The sequence below is a fragment of the Pseudophryne corroboree genome, chromosome 11, assembly GCF_028390025.1.
Source record: "Pseudophryne corroboree isolate aPseCor3 chromosome 11, aPseCor3.hap2, whole genome shotgun sequence".
Lineage (NCBI taxonomy): Eukaryota > Metazoa > Chordata > Amphibia > Anura > Myobatrachidae > Pseudophryne > Pseudophryne corroboree.
In genome coordinates, this window is record NC_086454.1 from 247,888,781 (window position 1) to 247,907,679 (window position 18,899).

Below are 18,899 nucleotides of genomic sequence, written 5' to 3' on the forward strand. Positions count from 1 at the left end.
TAATAAGGTGCATCCCCTCCAGTAACCCCATGGTTAACGGGTCTGGTCCCCATACTGTATGTATGTGGGAATGACGTCATGATGCGCTGCGCCCGCCCACCCTTCCCTGTTCTGTCCCTGCCATGCATACAGTCTGAAGAGAGGAGCGGGGGAACAGGCATGACTGACTGGAACTGGCGCCGGGGCAGCATATCAGCGCTACCAGGCTGTTCGTGGTACCAACTTGGTTCAGTGTATTATTTTATATTTAAATATATAGTAATTTATTAAATATATTTTTATTATAGCTATTAAATATATAGTTAAGTTATATATTAGTATTTATTGGCACATGCTGGGGGATTTGTGGGTCTGGGGTGAAGAAGGGAAGGGGGGCCACAGACGTGCTGGTGTGCCAGGCCCCAAGATTTCTGTTGCTGGCCCTGTTAGAGGGTGTGCCTATGCCTCCCTGGATTTGGTCGCCCTCCCCAGTACTTTGGCCAGGAGCCACTTTCGATGGCCCTGTAGATCAGCAATGGAGATGGCAACAAGTACAAGTGCAGTATAATATCTTCATGCAGATTTTGGTGCCCTGTGCCAGAAAAAGAATTGGTGCCCCCCCCCACCCCACCCTCCATATTCAAAACAGGGCACCATAGGGGCATGGCAAAATATAGGGGCTTTGCTTCATGGGGAAGGGTCGTGGTCACAAAATAATACCAATTCATATTGTGCTGCACAATAGTCTCCATTATTCAAATTACATCGCACAGTAGTGCCACTTATACACATTACACCAGGTATAGTCCCTTTTCACACATTACTCCAGGGAGAGCCCCTGTCACATATTACGCCAGGTAGAGCAGCCTTTTACACATAACGTTAGGTAGAGTCCCCTTTTACAAATTACAATGGGGGGAGGCAGAGAGAATGAGTGAGAGAGTGAGTTATACTTACTTTCCTCCTGCCCAAATGCTGCACACCCAGAAGGGGAGCCCAGCGCAGAGCCTAGTGAGGGATGGGAAGCTGCAGCACTGCTTGGCTACCTATGAGGCTGTGTGCCTGGTGTTTTCTTTCTCACTGCTGGAAACGCACCCCATAGTTGTTTCCTATAACGTTTGGTGGCCTCTACCAAGGAGGTAGTAGAGATCAGCCATGGTGTGTAGAGGGGGTGGGTGAAGAGGGTACACTTTACCCAGCCTCTGGAGGTTGCCTAGTGGGATCCTGGGCTGTGTCAGTTGGTGAGCGCTGCTGAGAAGCACGCAGTGCCCCACTGTACAGCATAGTGTTTTTTCACAATTTTATTTAGAGGTCAGGCCCGGCGACAGGTGGGTGCAAAGGTTACACCCATACCAGGCCCTCAGGTTCTGAGGGGCCCCAAGGTTGTGTTGGGCACTAAACATGGCAGCAGCGCCTAGTAGTGCTTAAGAAAACAGAACTACGGGCATCCGCGGCCGGCCCTGCAGCAGTTAGGCAAACACATTGTTAATAAGGTGCATCCCCTCCAGTAACCCCATGGTTAAGGGGTCTGGTCCCCATACTGTATGTATGTGGGAATGACGTCATGATGCGCTGCGCCCGCCCACCCTTCCCTGTTCTGTCCCTGCCATGCATACAGTCTGAAGAGAGGAGCGGGGGAACAGGCATGACTGACTGGAACTGGCGCCGGGGCAGCATATCAGCGCTACCAGGCTGTTCGTGGTACCAACTTGGTTCAGTGTATTATTTTATATTTAAATATATAGTAATTTATTAAATATATTTTTATTATAGCTATTAAATATATAGTTAAGTTATATATTAGTATTTATTGGCACATGCTGGGGGATTTGTGGGTCTGGGGTGAAGAAGGGGAGGGAGGCCACAGACATGCTGGTGTGCCAGGCCCCAAGATTTCTGTTGCTGGCCCTGTTAGAGGGTGTGCCTATGCCTCCCTGGATTTGGTCACCCAGGGGCCACTCTCGATGGCCCTGTAGATCATCAATGGAGATAGCAACAAGTACAAGTGCAGTATAATATCTTCATGCAGATTTTGGTGCCCTGTGCCAGAAAGAGAATTGGTGCTCCCCCCCCCCCCCATATTCAAAATAGGGCACCATAGGGGCATGGCAAAATATAGGGGCTTTGCTTCATGGGGAAGGGACGTGGTCACAAAATAATACCAATTCATATTGTGCTGCACGGTAGTCTCCATTATTCAAATTACGTCGCACAGTAGTGCCACTTATACACATTACACCAGGTATAGTCCCTTTTTACACATTACTCCAGGGAGAGCCTCTGTCACACATTACGCCAGGTAGATTAGCCTTTTACACATAGGGGGGTATATTTACTAAGCTCCCGATTTTGACCGATTTGGTGTATTTTCTTCAAAGTGTCCTCTCTGTAATTTACTAAACTCAAATCTCGGGCGTGATGAGGGCATTCGTATTTTTTGGGCGGCCCAAGTTCAGAAATACGAATGAATACACACAAACACGGCTGTTTAGGTATAGAACTCGGTCATTTACTATTCATTCGTATTTGTAATTTCCACCGTGAAAGTGCATTTGCGGTCGTAAAAATATAGAATTCGGAAAAAATCACGAAAAATAAAGTAGACCTGCTTTTGAGAAGCGTGTTTACATGTGTTCCGACTTCAACATTAATCACACCTGCATTTTTGGCCCTTTAAAAGGTGGGCCAGCACATTTCTCAAATCAATCACTCTGAAATGGCTGCTGCCGTGTGTAGCAGTGAATTTGGTTTTGCTGTGGGATTCCTGAGACTGCTCCATGAGGCTACAAGAAACCAGGGCCAGGAAACTGAACATGGTCAGCAGGTTGTACAGGTGCCGCGGGGGGGCGTTTAAACTTAAATGCATTGGCCGATGACCAGGTCATACAGATGTTCCGGCTAAATAGGAGCAACATTTTCCGTCTGTATGACCTAGTCAAACTGGACCTAGACCCTGAGACAGCACGCTCTCGCTCTGTCTCAGGCCTGCACAAACTCCTGGCTGTGTTGCACTTTATGGCTACTGGCAGCTTTCAGGCTGTGACAGGCGATGTAATAGGAATCTCACAGCCCACATTTTCAAAATATTTAAATCAGGTGAGGCAAACCATACATACTCCTCTATGCCCCATTTTTGTATTGTGTAATGTGAATTTATACAGTATATTTGAACAAAGTGCTTAAGACACCATATATTTTTGAATGTACACTCAGGTTTTGGATGCATTAGAACCCCACATAGATGCCTCTATCTGCTTCCCTACCCAGAAGTCTCAGTGGCATGCAGTCAGGGTAGCTTTCTATGAGCTTGCTGGCATGCCCAATGTGCTGGGTGCCATAGATTGCACACACGTTGAGCTGAGACCACCTAGGGGCAGGCAATATATTTATATAAATAGACATCTTGGCCAATCAACTAATGTCCAGGTGGTTTGTGATGCAAATCTCAAAATGATGAGTGTTGTTGCGGGTTACCCTGGTGGCTGCCATGACTCCTTCATCCTCAGTCAGTCATCCCTCTTTGATAAATTTGAGGCTGGAGAAATGCCGGATGGCTGGCTGCTGGGTATGTACCAAGTATTTGTGCTTAATTTTGTGTTTACCTCAACTTGCACATTATGTTTGCACTGTGTTTGTACATCAATATTTTTCAATGTTGCCAATCTCTGTTTTTCAGGTGATGGGGGTTATGGCTGCTACTCTTGGCTTCTGACTCCATTGGCCATCCCTAATTCCCCTGCTGAACACAATTACAATCATGCACGTAAGTCTACGCGGAATGTGATAGAACGATGTTTTGGTGTACTGAAATCAAGGTTTCGGTGTCTGGATAAGTCTGCTGGGCTTTTGTTGTATAGTCCCTTTAAGGTGACTAGGATTGTGTTCTGCTGCAGTTTTCTTCATAACATGTGTTTGCAGTAACATCTGCCACATGATGATGATGAAGAAAACAGTCAGCAAGCAGAGGAGTTAGAAACATCTGGCGACACTGTGGGTACAGATATAGGGAGGCATGTAAGGCAAGAACTGATTTTGGCACATTTTAGTGGTAAGTAAATTTGCCTGTGTGCTTTGTATATGAACAATTAAGGCACACCAATGTTTTTTCTGTAGTAATGTGGCTCTTGCTCCCTGTCGAGCTAGTCAGCTGAGTGTTGTTATTTTGCGTTATATGTGTTTATGTATAACTGTTGGGTATCAGTTACTTAGCTATTTGTATATAGATTTTTGTTAGTAATTATGTGTTTATAATGGTAAAAGTTTGTTTGTCCAATTCGAAGGTAATGTTTGCCACAATACTACATAATAAATTAGTATGCCCTAACAACCATTTTTGTTTAGCCTATTGTTTGTGTTTGTTGTGTGTAGCCTTTCTTCTGAAGCTGTGTTTGAAATATGTAACCTCATTACCACAACGTAATGGACATTGAGTAATGTGTGCCAATTAGACAAACATACATTGCCTAACACCAACCTTACAAAATTGTTTACACATAATTATGGCTGTGATGTGGTAAACCTTCATGTTAGTAATGATGCTAGAATAGTCCCAACACATGTGAGTGATAACTCAATTAATTATCCTGTTACACTGACAGTTTTTTTCACATAACACATTGCACATCAATAATTTCTCACATTTATTACTGTACAACATGTGTTTTCATTTCAAATATGTGCTATTTTGTAAGCCTAGGATTGTGAACAATGTGTTTCCAGCTGCAGGGTTAGTTATTTCTTAGGCTGTTCTTTGGTGGCTGACGTGGGTTTGGTTTGGACAGTGGAGCGGGTTCGGCTTGATCTTCGAACTGGTGATGAAATTTTGGGTCTGTGTAGGTGTGTTGGTCCCTGAGCTGGAACCTTGTTGGTGTTGTGCCAACAAATTAATATTTTGACTGAGGTTAGCCAGGGTTGCGGTAAGTTGTGTGGTGGCTGTTGTGTTGTTGTCTATGATGCGGGACATGGTTTCTGATATAATTTGATTATTTTGAATTAACTAAATGAGGGCTTGTTGATGGCGGTGTTGCTCATCCATTATGCGCTGAAAGGTAACAATAAGTTGGCTGTTATCTGCTCTCATCTGCTCCATACTGTTTGCGACTCTGCATAGCTGGACATTGAGCCTGCTTGTGTTTCTACACAGTCTCGGTAGATGATGGGGCAGACTGGATAGGTATTGGGTGTGTGTGCGTAGGCAATCAATATTCTGTGCCTGTTGTTGGTTCCATGTTACCCAAAATGATGATTCAGGTTGTTGCGGGGGTGGGGGGGGGGGGGGGGTTGTTTGTCTCAATTGTGGTTGTGGTGACATTTGGGATGGCGGGGTACTTTCCTGAGGCGTGGTGGGTTGGTTAACGTCTATTGCTTGCAGATGTAGGGTGTATGTTTCCTGTTGTGCAGATTCCTGCTGGGCTTCCAGGGGCATGATGTCTGGTTCTGTATGGGGTTTAAGGGGAGAACATTTGAGAATCTTTTTAAATTATGTTGGTTTTATTATTTAGTTTTACTTTCTAGACTTGTTTGTCAAACCTTTTTAAAAAGAAAATTAGGATGTTCACCAAGACTCGTATACACAATCAAAAAGGCCAATTATGTAGGTTTCTATAAAGAAAAAATTTACATCAAAACAAAAGTGGACATATGTTTGACAAAGACCACACTTACGAAACAAACACACAGAGGTACAAAGTTTACCCCATGAAAAAAAGTGATTTGTCATCCGCCATATTGTACTTGCATTAAAATATCAAACAGTAAATGACAATATGAATTCTATCACCATTGTGAAATGGTGTGAATCTACCTGAAGCACAATTTTTTCCTATTCAAATAAATAATGACAACACAATACTACTGTAAAGGCACAAGAGAACACTCTAAATTTGCGCAACTTTTATAGTGGAGATTGGGTCATTTTTATTTTGAAAGCCATGTGCTTGCTGCTGTGGATAAGTACTAGGATTTTTTATTTTTTTGCTGATGTGTATTTTGTGTGCAAAAACAGTGTGCAAGTATGTTATTTATAATTTTTGTTTTGTGTTTACTCACCAGACAGCTGAGGGGAACGTGGTTTCGGTGATTGAGTACTCTCCAAAATGTGTTCTGGTGGCTGAGGCAACACAGTTGAAATACAACGTGGGGGTGGGCTTAATGCTGGTGTTGGTGCGACATCAGGACGACGTCTCTTGGTAGGCCTGCTCGTGTGGCTGCCAGACCCCTGTGAAGGACGTCTTTGTGGACTGTGATGCGATGTTGAAGTTCCTATGGATTAATGCAAACATTAGATTGTTTGTAAATATTGTGTTGGGCACATTAACTGGTGTCAATTTTGCGTCACCTGTATCGCCAGCATCCACAGCTCTTGACAGTGTTGCTTGTGTTCTGGAAGTGGTGGCTTGCTTTCGTACTGTAAAAATGATAAGTTGGTGTTTATGACCTTTAATTACAGTGTGTACTTTTGTAAGCAGCAACATTTAGTGATGTGTCCATATGATTACCATTATGAGTACACTTTCTACCAATAAATTATTTAAAAATGGGTTGCTTCATTGTTTGTGAAAAGGCTAATGAGGTTCCATTTCCAAAGACAAAAACATAGCCAAGTATCTAATTTTCCATGGCCAACAGCTGAATATACACCCATGTATTACAATATATTTTTGAGTATTACATTAATCTGAAAATATGTCTTTTAAATTGTAAATACCCAAAAAAATGCAAAGTGAATATAAAGTAAACATACAATACTTAGCCATCTACACTAACATATTGCCCACAAAGATAAGTAAAATACAACATACATTAATCAAATAAAAAAAATCACCCAAAAATGACATTCTAAACAACACGTGACTCACACGTAACTAATGTCCCTTTACAAATAAAGCCATCTATGCAAGAATTTACAACTTACAAAATGGACCAAGCAAAATAATTATATACACAAAACCATTACTACCTAACACCTCACTATACAAACACAAAATCATTAAAAAACAAACACAAATAGTTAATCAATTTATAACATAAAAATATATTAACAATACAATATCATTTAAAAAATACTAATTAGGCATAAACACATATGCAGATATAACAAATTAAAAAAAAAAACTCACCATCATGCTTAGGACGATCCGAATCCCGCACATTAGTCGCACCAACAACTTCATGTGGAATAAGGGTCCGGACAGCTTCCTCCCACTCCCGATAAGACGCTATAAAGGGATGGCCACCCCCTGTTTGCCTGGCTGACTTAGCCTCCTTTGCCATCTTTGCCTTGACACGGCGCTTGATGTCGTAGAATCTCTTCCGACACGTGTCCTCGGGGGATGCAGTCAGTTTACCTCCAATCAAAATCCCGACGTTCAAAATCCCGACACCAATTGACCGATGGTCAAAATCCCGACAAGGTCAAAATCCCGACATGGACAAAATACCGACATTTAAAATACCGACAAGGGCAAAATATCGACATGTAAAATGCCGACAGGTCAAAATACCGACATGAGTTTTTCATGATTTTTTTAATTGAAACCGACTTGTTCATACTTTACCATCCCAGTGGACCTGGAGGGGGAACATAATAGTGTGCCGAGCGTAGCGAGGCACCGTGCCCGAAGCATGGCGAGCGCAGCGAGCCATGCGAGGGGAAGCGGTACACTTTATATGGTGTCCATGTTGACTTATGTCGACATACACACAAAAAACAACAAGAAAACGTGTGTCGGTATTTTGACCTGTCTGCATTTTACATGTCGGTATTTTGACCTTGTCGGTATTTTAAATGTCGGTATTTTGTCCATGTCGGTATTTTGACCTTGTCGGGATTTTGACCATCGGTCAATTGGTGTCGGGATTTTGAACGTCGGGATTTTGATTGGAGGTATTTCATACCGATCCCGTCCTCGGTCCTCTTTACCACACCCTCACTGTTTACTGCCACTACTACCTTCCCCCACAGAACAGTTTTCCTGCGCGAAGGCACCTTGGCCGCATCACGCCCAAACAGCTGGCGATGATGGCGCATCAACTCATGCACCAAAGCCATATTTTCCGCAAAGCTAAATTTAACATTTCTGCCCGTCTTGATAGTGGTGCGTGGCTGCGGAGCAACACCACCATCACTGTCACTATCACTCGAGGCCACAGCAGCAACCTCACCCTCCTCCACCTCACTAACCTCCTCCCCCTCACTCACCTCCTCCACCTCACTCACCTCCTCCCTCTCACTCACCTCCTCCCTCTCACTCACCTCTGACTGGGACATAATAATGACAAACAACAAATAACACTAATAAAAAAAACCACAAAACACACTCCTCCACTACCACTACACACAACACACCAACCACACACACACACACACACACACACACACACACACACACACTCACAAACAATGACAATAGACTGAAACTAAAATGCACAAACACTAAAAATGACACAAACTTTAAAGAGACTACACAACAATTATCACAAGACTACTTACACCCGCAATACAGCACTCAACAATCGCAAGAAACCTCCAAAACCGACCAACAAATCACCAACTCCAAAACACCAACTTCCTCTCATCTCTCCACTAGCTAAACCCACGAGGTGCGGCTGGTTGGGGGCGTTTTTATACTAATGAGCACAGACACTCCTCCATGACAAACACAACCAATCACGGACGAGTGACGAAAACGAAAGTTAGAAAATAACGCGGCCGGGAACGGACAAAAACACTTCCGTGAAAAAATAATTTACGAATCCGTAAAAAAACACCAAAATACGACCGCAAATACAAGATTCGGCCGCGTTCACATATAAAAATATACAAACGAAAAAAAGGTTTTTAGGCGCTAAACAGGGTCGTGCAAATATAGCACTGATAATGGCAGCCACTTGGTAAGGAGGTAGCCGGCCTCCTGAGAGTAAAACAACTAAAACAAAATCACCAAGTAGGCGCACAATACCAATGATGTTGATAAAAACACAATTTATTAACATAAAACCAATGACAAACTGATTAAAAAACACAACACTACACAGAGCATATAACTGAGGTATTATACCTTATAATTCACACATAAAGTGTATTAATAAGTGAAAGGGACACTGAAATGCAGGAGAACCCGTCTCTGTAAGATAGGGTTAATCTCTCACATTAATTCCATATCAGACAGTTTAAATGAAAAGGAAGTCCTGTAAACTGAAGTAATAAACGTTTGTGACCATAAAGATATCCGGATTTAAATAATGTTTCCTTGGAGCAAAATAAACCAACCGATTAATGTTACTCACTGAGACGTAATGATCTCTTGCTGCACGGGATAAATGGTTAAAGAAACGCTTGTTATCACCCTGTGCATGGGTGAGACATCCGTCAGCGGTATATTCAGATGAAAGCCATTTCTTTCTGTGCAGCACCAGTTGCCTGTATCAGACCACCATACAGATCCTCCAGCTTGCTAAGCAACGCCCGGCCGGGCAGGAGGTAACAATGTTCCAAATGCAAGGAGAGTTAAAGTGGAATGATTGAATCACAGGCTGGGTCATTCACTGGTGACTTGTAACGGACGGCTGAAAGTGATGGATGTCGTGCTCCGTAGGACACTTAATGGTCAAGTGTGGCCCTTTCTTCTGTACCCTCAACGCGTTTCTCTGCACCTCAGGCGGCTTCTTCAAGAGGCAGAGTGTTCCATAAAAATATACGAATGACATCGACATCGAAAAATCCGAAAACACAAAATACGAAAGCTTAGTAAATGAGTCCTAAAAAAAAAAAAAGTTGCAAATTAACACTACCGATGTCAGTCGTGTTTCAACTTCAACCAAATTCTGAACTTTACGAATCTTAGTAAATATACCCCAATGTTAGGTAGTGTCCCCTTTTACAAATTACGATGGGGGGAGGCAGAGAGAGAGAGTGAGAGAGTGAGTTATACTTACTTTCCTCCTGCCCAAATGCTGCACACCCAGAAGGGGAGTCCAGCGCAGAGCCTAGTGAGGGACGGGAAGCTGCAGCACTGCTTGGCTACCTATGAGACACATTACGCCAGGTAGAGCCCCATTTTACACATTAATCCAGGTAGGAGTCCCCTTTTACACAGAATGGAAGATAAGAGTCCCCTTTTACACAGAATAGCAGATAGAGTCCCCTTTTACACAGTATGGCAGATAGAGTCCCCTTTTACACATTACGGCAGGTAAAGTCCCCTTTTACACATTACGCGGGGGGGGGGGGTCGGAGAGAGTAAGTGAGTGAGAGAGTAAGTTATACTTTCCTCCCACCCAAACGCTGCAGACCCAGAAGGAGAGCCCAGCGCGGAGCCTAGTGAGGGACTGGAAGCTGCAGCACCGCCTGGTTACCTATGAGACAGGCCAGTGGCTGCGCGACAACTGCGGGCGGCCGGAGGTGGCAGACAGATGCGGGCGCTGAATGGTGGATGCGGGTGGCAGCGGCGAATGCAACTGCAGTGCAACATAGTTTTGCCCAATTGCTTACTTTTTTGGTTTGCTAAGAAATCAGAATAACCCCCTATGTACTAAGCCTTGGAGACAGATAAAGTGAACTACAATGTTGTGTGAAAAATTACAGTTAGGAGCTGTTAGAAATTGGTAGTTTATCTCTGCCCACTTTATCTCTCTCCAAGGCTTAGTACATAGACCCCATTAGACTGTGAAATACAGTTCAACACGAACTGATGTAAATGACAAATATTCCCTATAAATAGCCGGCACTTGGTGTTGCTAAATAATTTATGGTTAATAACAGAAGTACAGGATTCCACAATTTTATTAATACGTAATTAGCAATATTTTTATAAATAGGGATTACAGATTTGAGGGCCAAAAATAAAGCCTGGAAGAAGTAAAACAAACACTGTAAAGTGGACTTTTGGCAATATCGATCATGCAGACACTATTCAATACGTTTTCAAAACAGATATACACATGGATAAATCAATTTCTACATTTGTAACATTTTCGCACTTTTGCAGGAATTACAACTAAATCTGGTTTGTTTCATTTTTAATCCATATTTTATTATTTAGAGAAATATTTACATTTTCCTACAAGATGAGAAAGATAATGTTGAAACACTAAAATGGAAAAAACAGGTTGTCAAGTTTCCCAGTCTATCTCACTGAGCTTGGCTGTGTGCGTGAAAATTAAATATTATGTTCAACATACCTAAACATTATTTATTTTTCCATCACAACCAATCACATATGCAGTGCATTTTCTGAAAATATAAACTAAAAAATAAAGGATTTATTTTTTAAAGGGACCTGTGGATTGAGTTTTTTAAAATGTTAGCGTTTGAACTTGGCTTGTAGACTGCCTGATTGAATAGTGATATCTTTATAGGTATACCAAACCATTCCTGTTCCCTGGAGGGTAGGGATCACCTGTTTTTTTGTTTATTCTTATGGATGTTTATTTGCGTTTTCATAAATGCTTTCTATGTGACCAATTGGCAATTATTTTTTATGTGTTTATTAGAGATGTGCGGGAAACAATTTTTGCTGGTTTTGGTTTTAATTTGTTGCCAGGTTTTGGTTTTTCCAAGACCACTTTACTTGTTTTGTTTTTGTATTTTGTTTTCGCCAATATTGGCCAAAGGCAGGCTGACTAAACAAAGTGACAGAGCAGTGGCACAAACACACATAGTTTAAAAGACTATAGCACACCTACAGTAGTTTTCGTTATGCACATTACACCGCACAGTAGTGTCTGCTATTCACATTACACTGCACAGTAGTGCCCGTTATTCAGAATGTACCACACAGTAGTGTCTATTATTCACATTACACTGTACAGTAGTGCCCGTTATTCAAATGCACCACACAGTAGTGTCTATTATTCACATTACACTGTACAGTAGTGCCCGTTATTCAGAATGCACCACACAGTAGTGTCTATTATTCACATTACACTGTACAGTAGTGCCCGTTATTCACATTACACTGCACAGTAGTGCCAGTTATTCACATTACACCGCACAATAGTACACATTAATCACATTACACCGCACAGTAGCGTCCATTATTTGCATTAGACTGCACAGTAGTGTCCGTTATTCACATTACACCACACAGTAGTGTCCGTTATTCACATTGCACCACACAGTAGTGCACTTTATTCACATTACACCACACAGTAGTGTCCGTTATTTGCATTACACTGCACAGTAGTGTCTGTTATTCACATTACACAGCACAGCAGAGGCCTTCATACATGTTATGCCACACAGTAGAGCCCCTTATACACGTTATACCAGTTATATGCTTTAAATTATGTCAGCACCTAAAATACATTTAAGTTAATTATGGGTGCAGCACAAACATTTGAATTTCAGGAAAATCCAAATGCGTGGGGCCACAGGGGGGAGAGTGGGCCACATGGAAGAGTAGGTGACACAGGGGTTATATAGTATGAGAATCACACAGAGGGGGGATATATAGCATGAGCAGGGCCACCATCAGGGAGGACTGCAGTCCCAAGCCCTGACAGACGAGGGGGCCTGCACTGGCCCTTACCACCGAATCAGCAAAACTAAGGGGTGATCCAGCTGTACACTGGCAGTAACTGAATCAAATGATTGACTTCCTGGAAAGAATTTATATATGTGTCCTGGACTGGGAGCGCTAGAACTATCCAGAAGCCCCAGAGTTCTGCCTCCCCAACCTTCTAATCAACGGGTCTTCTGCTGGTAACATGCACAATAATATGTGATGACGTCATGTTCATACCCGCCAACATTTTACACATAAAAATCGGTACAAATTCGAAAAGGGGGCGTGGCCACGTGTAAAGGTTCATAGCCACGCCCCTTTTCCTATACTTTCAATGGAAGTTTAAAGAGCCAAAAATCGGTACAGACCATAAAAAAGGTACTGTGCCTGGCAAAAAGGTACAGGTGGACGGTATGCATGCTACATGTGCCCTGTGTGTGCCTGTGAAGAGCACGGAGCACTGAAGAGGAGGAGCTGCAATACATACTAGCACCAGGGGGGCGCTCACGCTGATGTGACTGAGAGCTGTGGGAGAGTCAGGCAGTGTGCCTAAGTGACAGCTGTCTGTATCTGATGGAGAGGCAGGTAAGAAGAAAAGAGGGATAGGGGAGGCGGAGGGTTAGATATTTAGAGATAAATACCTGATAGCTACATTGTCTCCAGCATTAAAGTTTGCCATGAAGGTTTATTAACTGAAAACAAGGGGACCAGAAGGAGTTGTATTAAAGTATTGAATGAGTTTGAAGCTATTTTAGTTTTGCTCAGTCTTAGCTTCTCCTGCTAGATCATCATCTCAGAACACAGGAGACACACTGGCAATCATTGCATATCGCATTCTAGCGGGTTCAGTATGAATGACTGCCAGATGGGATGCTGGCGATCACCATACTGACTCCGGCATCCCTGTCTGTGAAATACCGACGGGGCAAGGTACAATATGTTCCCCACTCTCCTCCCCTTAATCCCAACCCTCCTTTCCTGCAGCCTAACCCTAACCTCCCCCTTAGTGCCTAACCCTAACTCCCTCTGGTGGTGCCTAAACCTAACCCTCCCTCCCCTGCAGCTTAACCCTAGCCCTTAGTACCTTAACCTAACCTCCCCTGGTGGGTGCCTAAACCTAACACCCCCCCTCCCCCAGCCCTAACCTTCACCCGCCCGCTATACTTATGGTCAGGATGTTGGGATTCTGGCATCGGTCTCCTGCCCTGTCAGGATACCAGTGTTGGCATTTCTGATGGCTGTTGGGCATTCCGGCGTGAGTATACCGAATGCCAGGATCCCCACAGATGGCATCTTAACATCATCCCATTCTAGTGCTTATGCACTCAGATGCAGGGTTTAAAGTAGAGATGAGCGGGTTCGGTTCCCTGAGAACCGAATCCCCCCCAAACGTCACTACTCGAGCCCGGATGCGAGTCAGGCTCTGGTTTTCCCGCCTGACTCGGAAACCAGAATGAGGCAAAATGTCATCATCCCGCTGTTGGAGTCTCATGGAGTTTGGATTCCATATAAGGAGCCGCGCGTCGCCGCCATTTTCACTCCGGCATTGGAGAGTGTAGCGAGAGGACGTGTCTCCGTCCTCAGTGTCCTGCATCAGTTCAGTGGTAGTGTCTTGTGCTGCATCAGTCCAGTCACAGTGGTGGTGTCCTCTGCTGCCATATGTCCAGTGCTGCTGTATAAGTCCAGTCCATTGCAGTGCTGTGTTATCTTGCATCAGTCCAGTGGTGGTGTCCCTGTGCTGCTGTATATGTCCAGTGGTACTGCCGTATATGTCCAGTGATACTGCCGTATATGTCCAGTGGTACTGCCGTATAAATCCAATGATACTGCCGTATATGTCCAGTGGTACTGCCATATAATTCCAGTGATACTGACGTATAAATCCAGACCAGTGGTACTGCCGTATATGCAGGCCCGGCGCTACCCACTCAGCAAAGGGATGCAGTGCAGGTAGGCGCCGGGCAGGAGAGGCGCCTTCACTGCTCTGCATCCCTGCTGAAGCGCCGTCCTGTCCCCCCTGCTGCTGGCTGCTGCGTCTGCCCTGTCACACTGACAGGCAGCCGCAGCAGCGCCGGCAGCATGACTCCTTCTCCGTTCTCCCCTGTGACAGTGAGAGGAGAGGAGTGTCAGTTTGCGGTCTGACGAAAGGGGGTGGGGCTACATGGACCAAGGGGGCGGAGCTACACGGACCAGGCTAGCAGACTGTGGAAGATCTGGCCAGCAAGATTGTGGTAAGGGGATGCAAAAAGAGTGTGAGAGAAAGTGTGCGTGTGTGTGTGTGTGTGTGTGTGTGTGTGTATGGATGTGTGTGTTTGTTTGTATTTAAAAAGGGGATGCTGTCTGCCGTAATGTGTAAAAAGGGAGACACTGTTTGCCGTAATGTGTAAAAAGTGGGACGCTGTCTGCCGTAATGTGTAAAAAGGGGACTCTGTCCGCCGTAATGTGTAAAAAGGGGCCGCTGGCTGCCGTTATGTGTAAAAAGGGGGACGCTGGCTGCCGTAATGTGTAAAAAGGGCACGCTGACCGCGCCCCTATATTTTTTGCACGCGCCTGCGGCGCGCACTGCCCCTATTTTACATGCAGGGGGGGGTGGGCGATGCCCTCTCTTGCACACAGCGGTAAAATGTCTAGTTACGGCACTGTCTGTGTGCAGGGCCGTAACTAGCGCTGCACAAAGTGTTTGTGGGCAGAGAGTTCACATCCATAGGCGTGCACGGATCTCCTGCAGCTCGGGGGCCCAAGAGGCCATGTTAACCCCCCGGCCCTGCATGTAAAGTATGGGAGGGCGCAAATTTATATTTTGCAGGAGGGCGCCGAACACCCTAGCACCGGCCCTGCGTATATGTCCATTGATGCTGCCGTATATGTCCAGTGGTAATGCTGTATATGTCCAGTGGTAATGCCGTATAATTCCAGTGATACTGCTGTATAATTCCAGTGGTACTGGTGTATAAATCCAGTCCAGTGATACTGCAATATATCTCCAGTGGTACTGCCGTATAAGTCCAGTGGTACTGCCGTATAATTCCAGTGAGTTTTCAGAAAGAATTAAAAATCTTGTTAAATAAAGCATTAAATTCAGGCGCTATATCCAAAGAAACACAACGTTTTTTGTTTTGTGAGAATCCTGTGATTCCCACATATTATTGTTTGCCTAAGGTGCACAAAACGTTAGTGAATCCACCGGGTAGACCCATTATTGCTGGTGTGGATTCACTGACCAGTAATTTGTCATTTTTTATAGATAGTTTTTTACAGGGTTATGTTATTGAACTAAAATCACATATTAAGGACACCACATTTTTCTTGAATTTAATTAAAACCATTAAATGGCAACCCAATTATTGTTTTATCACATGTGATGTGGAATCATTGTATTCCAATATTGAACACCATTTGGGGATTGAAGCAGTAGAATTTTATTTGGCAAGAGATCCTAATATAGGGGAGGAATTGAGGTGGTTGATCTTGGAGAGCATTAAATTCATATTGCAACACAATTATTTTATTTTTGATAAGCGGTATTATTTACAGATTAGGGGGACGGCCATGGGGACCAGGTTTGCTCAGAGTTTCGCCAACCTATTCATGGGGAGATTTGAGGAGCAACATGTTTGGGGCGGCGATCTCGGGGCGAACCTGGTCCTCTATGGCCGTTTCATAGATGATTTATTCTTTGTTTGGGAGGGGAGCACAGAGTCAGCTGAGTTATTTATTGCCAGTTTGAACTGTAATAAAGTCGGGTTAAAATTCACGGGGTATTGCCACCCTACACAGGTGACCTTCTTGGATATAGCGCTTAAAATTGAAAATGAGAGTATAGTAACCAGTACGTTTGTCAAGGAAGTGGATCAAAATCGATATTTACATTATAGGAGTAGTCATTTACAGCGATGGAAAGACAACATACCTAAGGGCCAGTTCCTTCGGATTAAAAGGAATTGTTCCTCCAATGAAGGGGCGAAAGAACAGATGGAATCCTTATATGGGGCATTTCTCACTCAAGGCTATCCAAAATCTGTGTTGGATCAGGCCTTAAGGGAAGTGGATAGTATAGAGAGGGATACCTTATTAGATACCACCAGAACCAGTGCCAGGAAAAATAAGAATAATAAGAAGATAGATAGGACAACACTGTTTGTAACAAAGTATAATACCAGTGCATACGAGATTAAGAAGATCATTAAAAAGAATTCTCCGATCCTAAAATTGGATGAAGTGTTGAATTCCAATTTAGAGCTCAGTGAACAGGTTATATTTCGAAAATCAGATAGTTTGAAATCTGCTTTAGCACCTAGTTTTTTTAATAGACCATGTGATAAATCTGTACCATTAGGGGCACAAGGGGGACAAATAAATACATGGTTACCCAAACCACCAATAGGATTTCATAAGTGTGGTAGAACCAATTGTGTATTATGTAAATATACAGTAAAGAAAATTACACAATTCTCCTCAACTGTATCAGGTGAAAAATTTAATATAAAAAGTTTTTTGAACTGCAGGTCCACATACGTTATTTATGTATTGCAGTGCGGATGTGGAGCACAATATGTGGGGCGCACCACTCGGGCTCTCCACATCAGGTTTATGGAGCATAAACGACAGATAGATAAAAGAGCTGGAAGTACTCACCTTTATCGCCATATGTTGGAATGTGGGGAGGGGAAGAGTGAGAATATAAATATCATGGCCATCGAACAGGTGGCGTTAACCAATAGGGGGGGGATAGGTTCAGGAGGTTGTGTAAGAAGGAAGCGTTCTGGATTTTCAATCTTAAAACCTTGATTCCTCAGGGCCTTAATGATTCAGTTGAGTTAAACAATATCTAATATTTTAAAAATGTTAAATTATATATATATATATTTATAGACAAAAAATAGGGATCAACCACGGTTCCTTGTGATACCGAGAGATGGAGATGGAGACTATGTATGTGTATTTTATATGGTGATAGGAGGGGATTGTGGGAATGCAGATGGACCACAATATGAGGGCATTTGATAATGGAACTATCCCTTCCCCCCACCATTGGGATAGATATGTGTATATATAAAAATGTTTTTTATTTAGTGTGGTTTATTAGTATGTGAGAGTATGCAATTTTGCGATCGATAATGTGGCAATAAAAATGAGGTATAGATAGTTTGTCATTTATAATTAGTCCTTTAATAAAGTGATACTGGATAATATGATAAAATAGCTATTGGAGCCCAATATTAGTAATTATGTATGTTAAAGACAAAAAATTGGGCTAAAAATGAGGCTTGGTTACATTATTAGTAAGATTGTATAGCTTATGAAAGAGAAGCTTAATAAAACTTCCTGGATTCAAAATGAGGCTTGGATTGAATGGTAGAAACATCTATTTCCATATGAAAGAGAGGCTTGGTATGAGGCTAAAAAATGGCCACCGGAGTCTATTTAAGATGCAAAGTGATAATGAGGCTTGGAACGCACGCCGGAGTGCGCATGCGCGAACGGCCGCGGGAATTACAAATCAGGGTGGCTATATAAACCGAACTCAGGGAGTATGGTCATTCAAACTGAGGAAGCCGCTGAGTGTATCCAGAAGGCGGAGAAACGCGTTTTTGAAGTGACCGATACCAAGGACGTTCACCTTCCATTCACTGACATGAACATCGCCTTGTGGTATGATCATTAATCAGTGCATCTGCAATTACGGCTAACCACCAGCAGAGGGAGTCGGAGCACTGTGGACAAGTCCCCATGACATCTTCTCCAGATATTCTGCAATAAACGGATAAGTACCAGCAGAGGGAGCTTCGGAATTGGGACTGTCTCAGTATATTTAATTTTGGAGGTGATCTTAATGCTACGAGTGGATGGTAATTACCCATTTTAAATCTATTATATGTGTGCACACATGTCTAATTGGAACATCAAGGAACTAAGGACTTCTGAACACATTGAGTGTTTGAAAAGCCACTTATAGCCTGTTCATTAATGAATGAGTGGACACTGTGAAATATATCTAGTATCAAAGTCCAAGCCTCAGAATTTTAGTGAAGTATAGCTAAGAAAATATCAATATATGTGGATTGTTTGTCAAATATGCATACCATGTGTTGATTGAATGTTATTTATGCTGCAGCATTGTAGATTAATAAATTTATTTATACTTTTTTAATTATTAATATTTTTAATTGTATTCTTAATTGTCTTTTTAATTGGTGCGGACAGCGCTCCTGATTTTCTACAGGGGGTTATATCCTTGTAGTAAATGTGTTTTTCTTTGTTCTATATAAGGATTGCAATTATCCTTTAATTAGGAGCAGCAGTCCGCACTATTATTTGGTCTCCATCTTTCTTGTAGATACCAGCGCCTAAGGGTATACATACCTGTCCACACGTGTTGGTGTGGGGCGGTTGTGTATACGTACTAAACGGTTG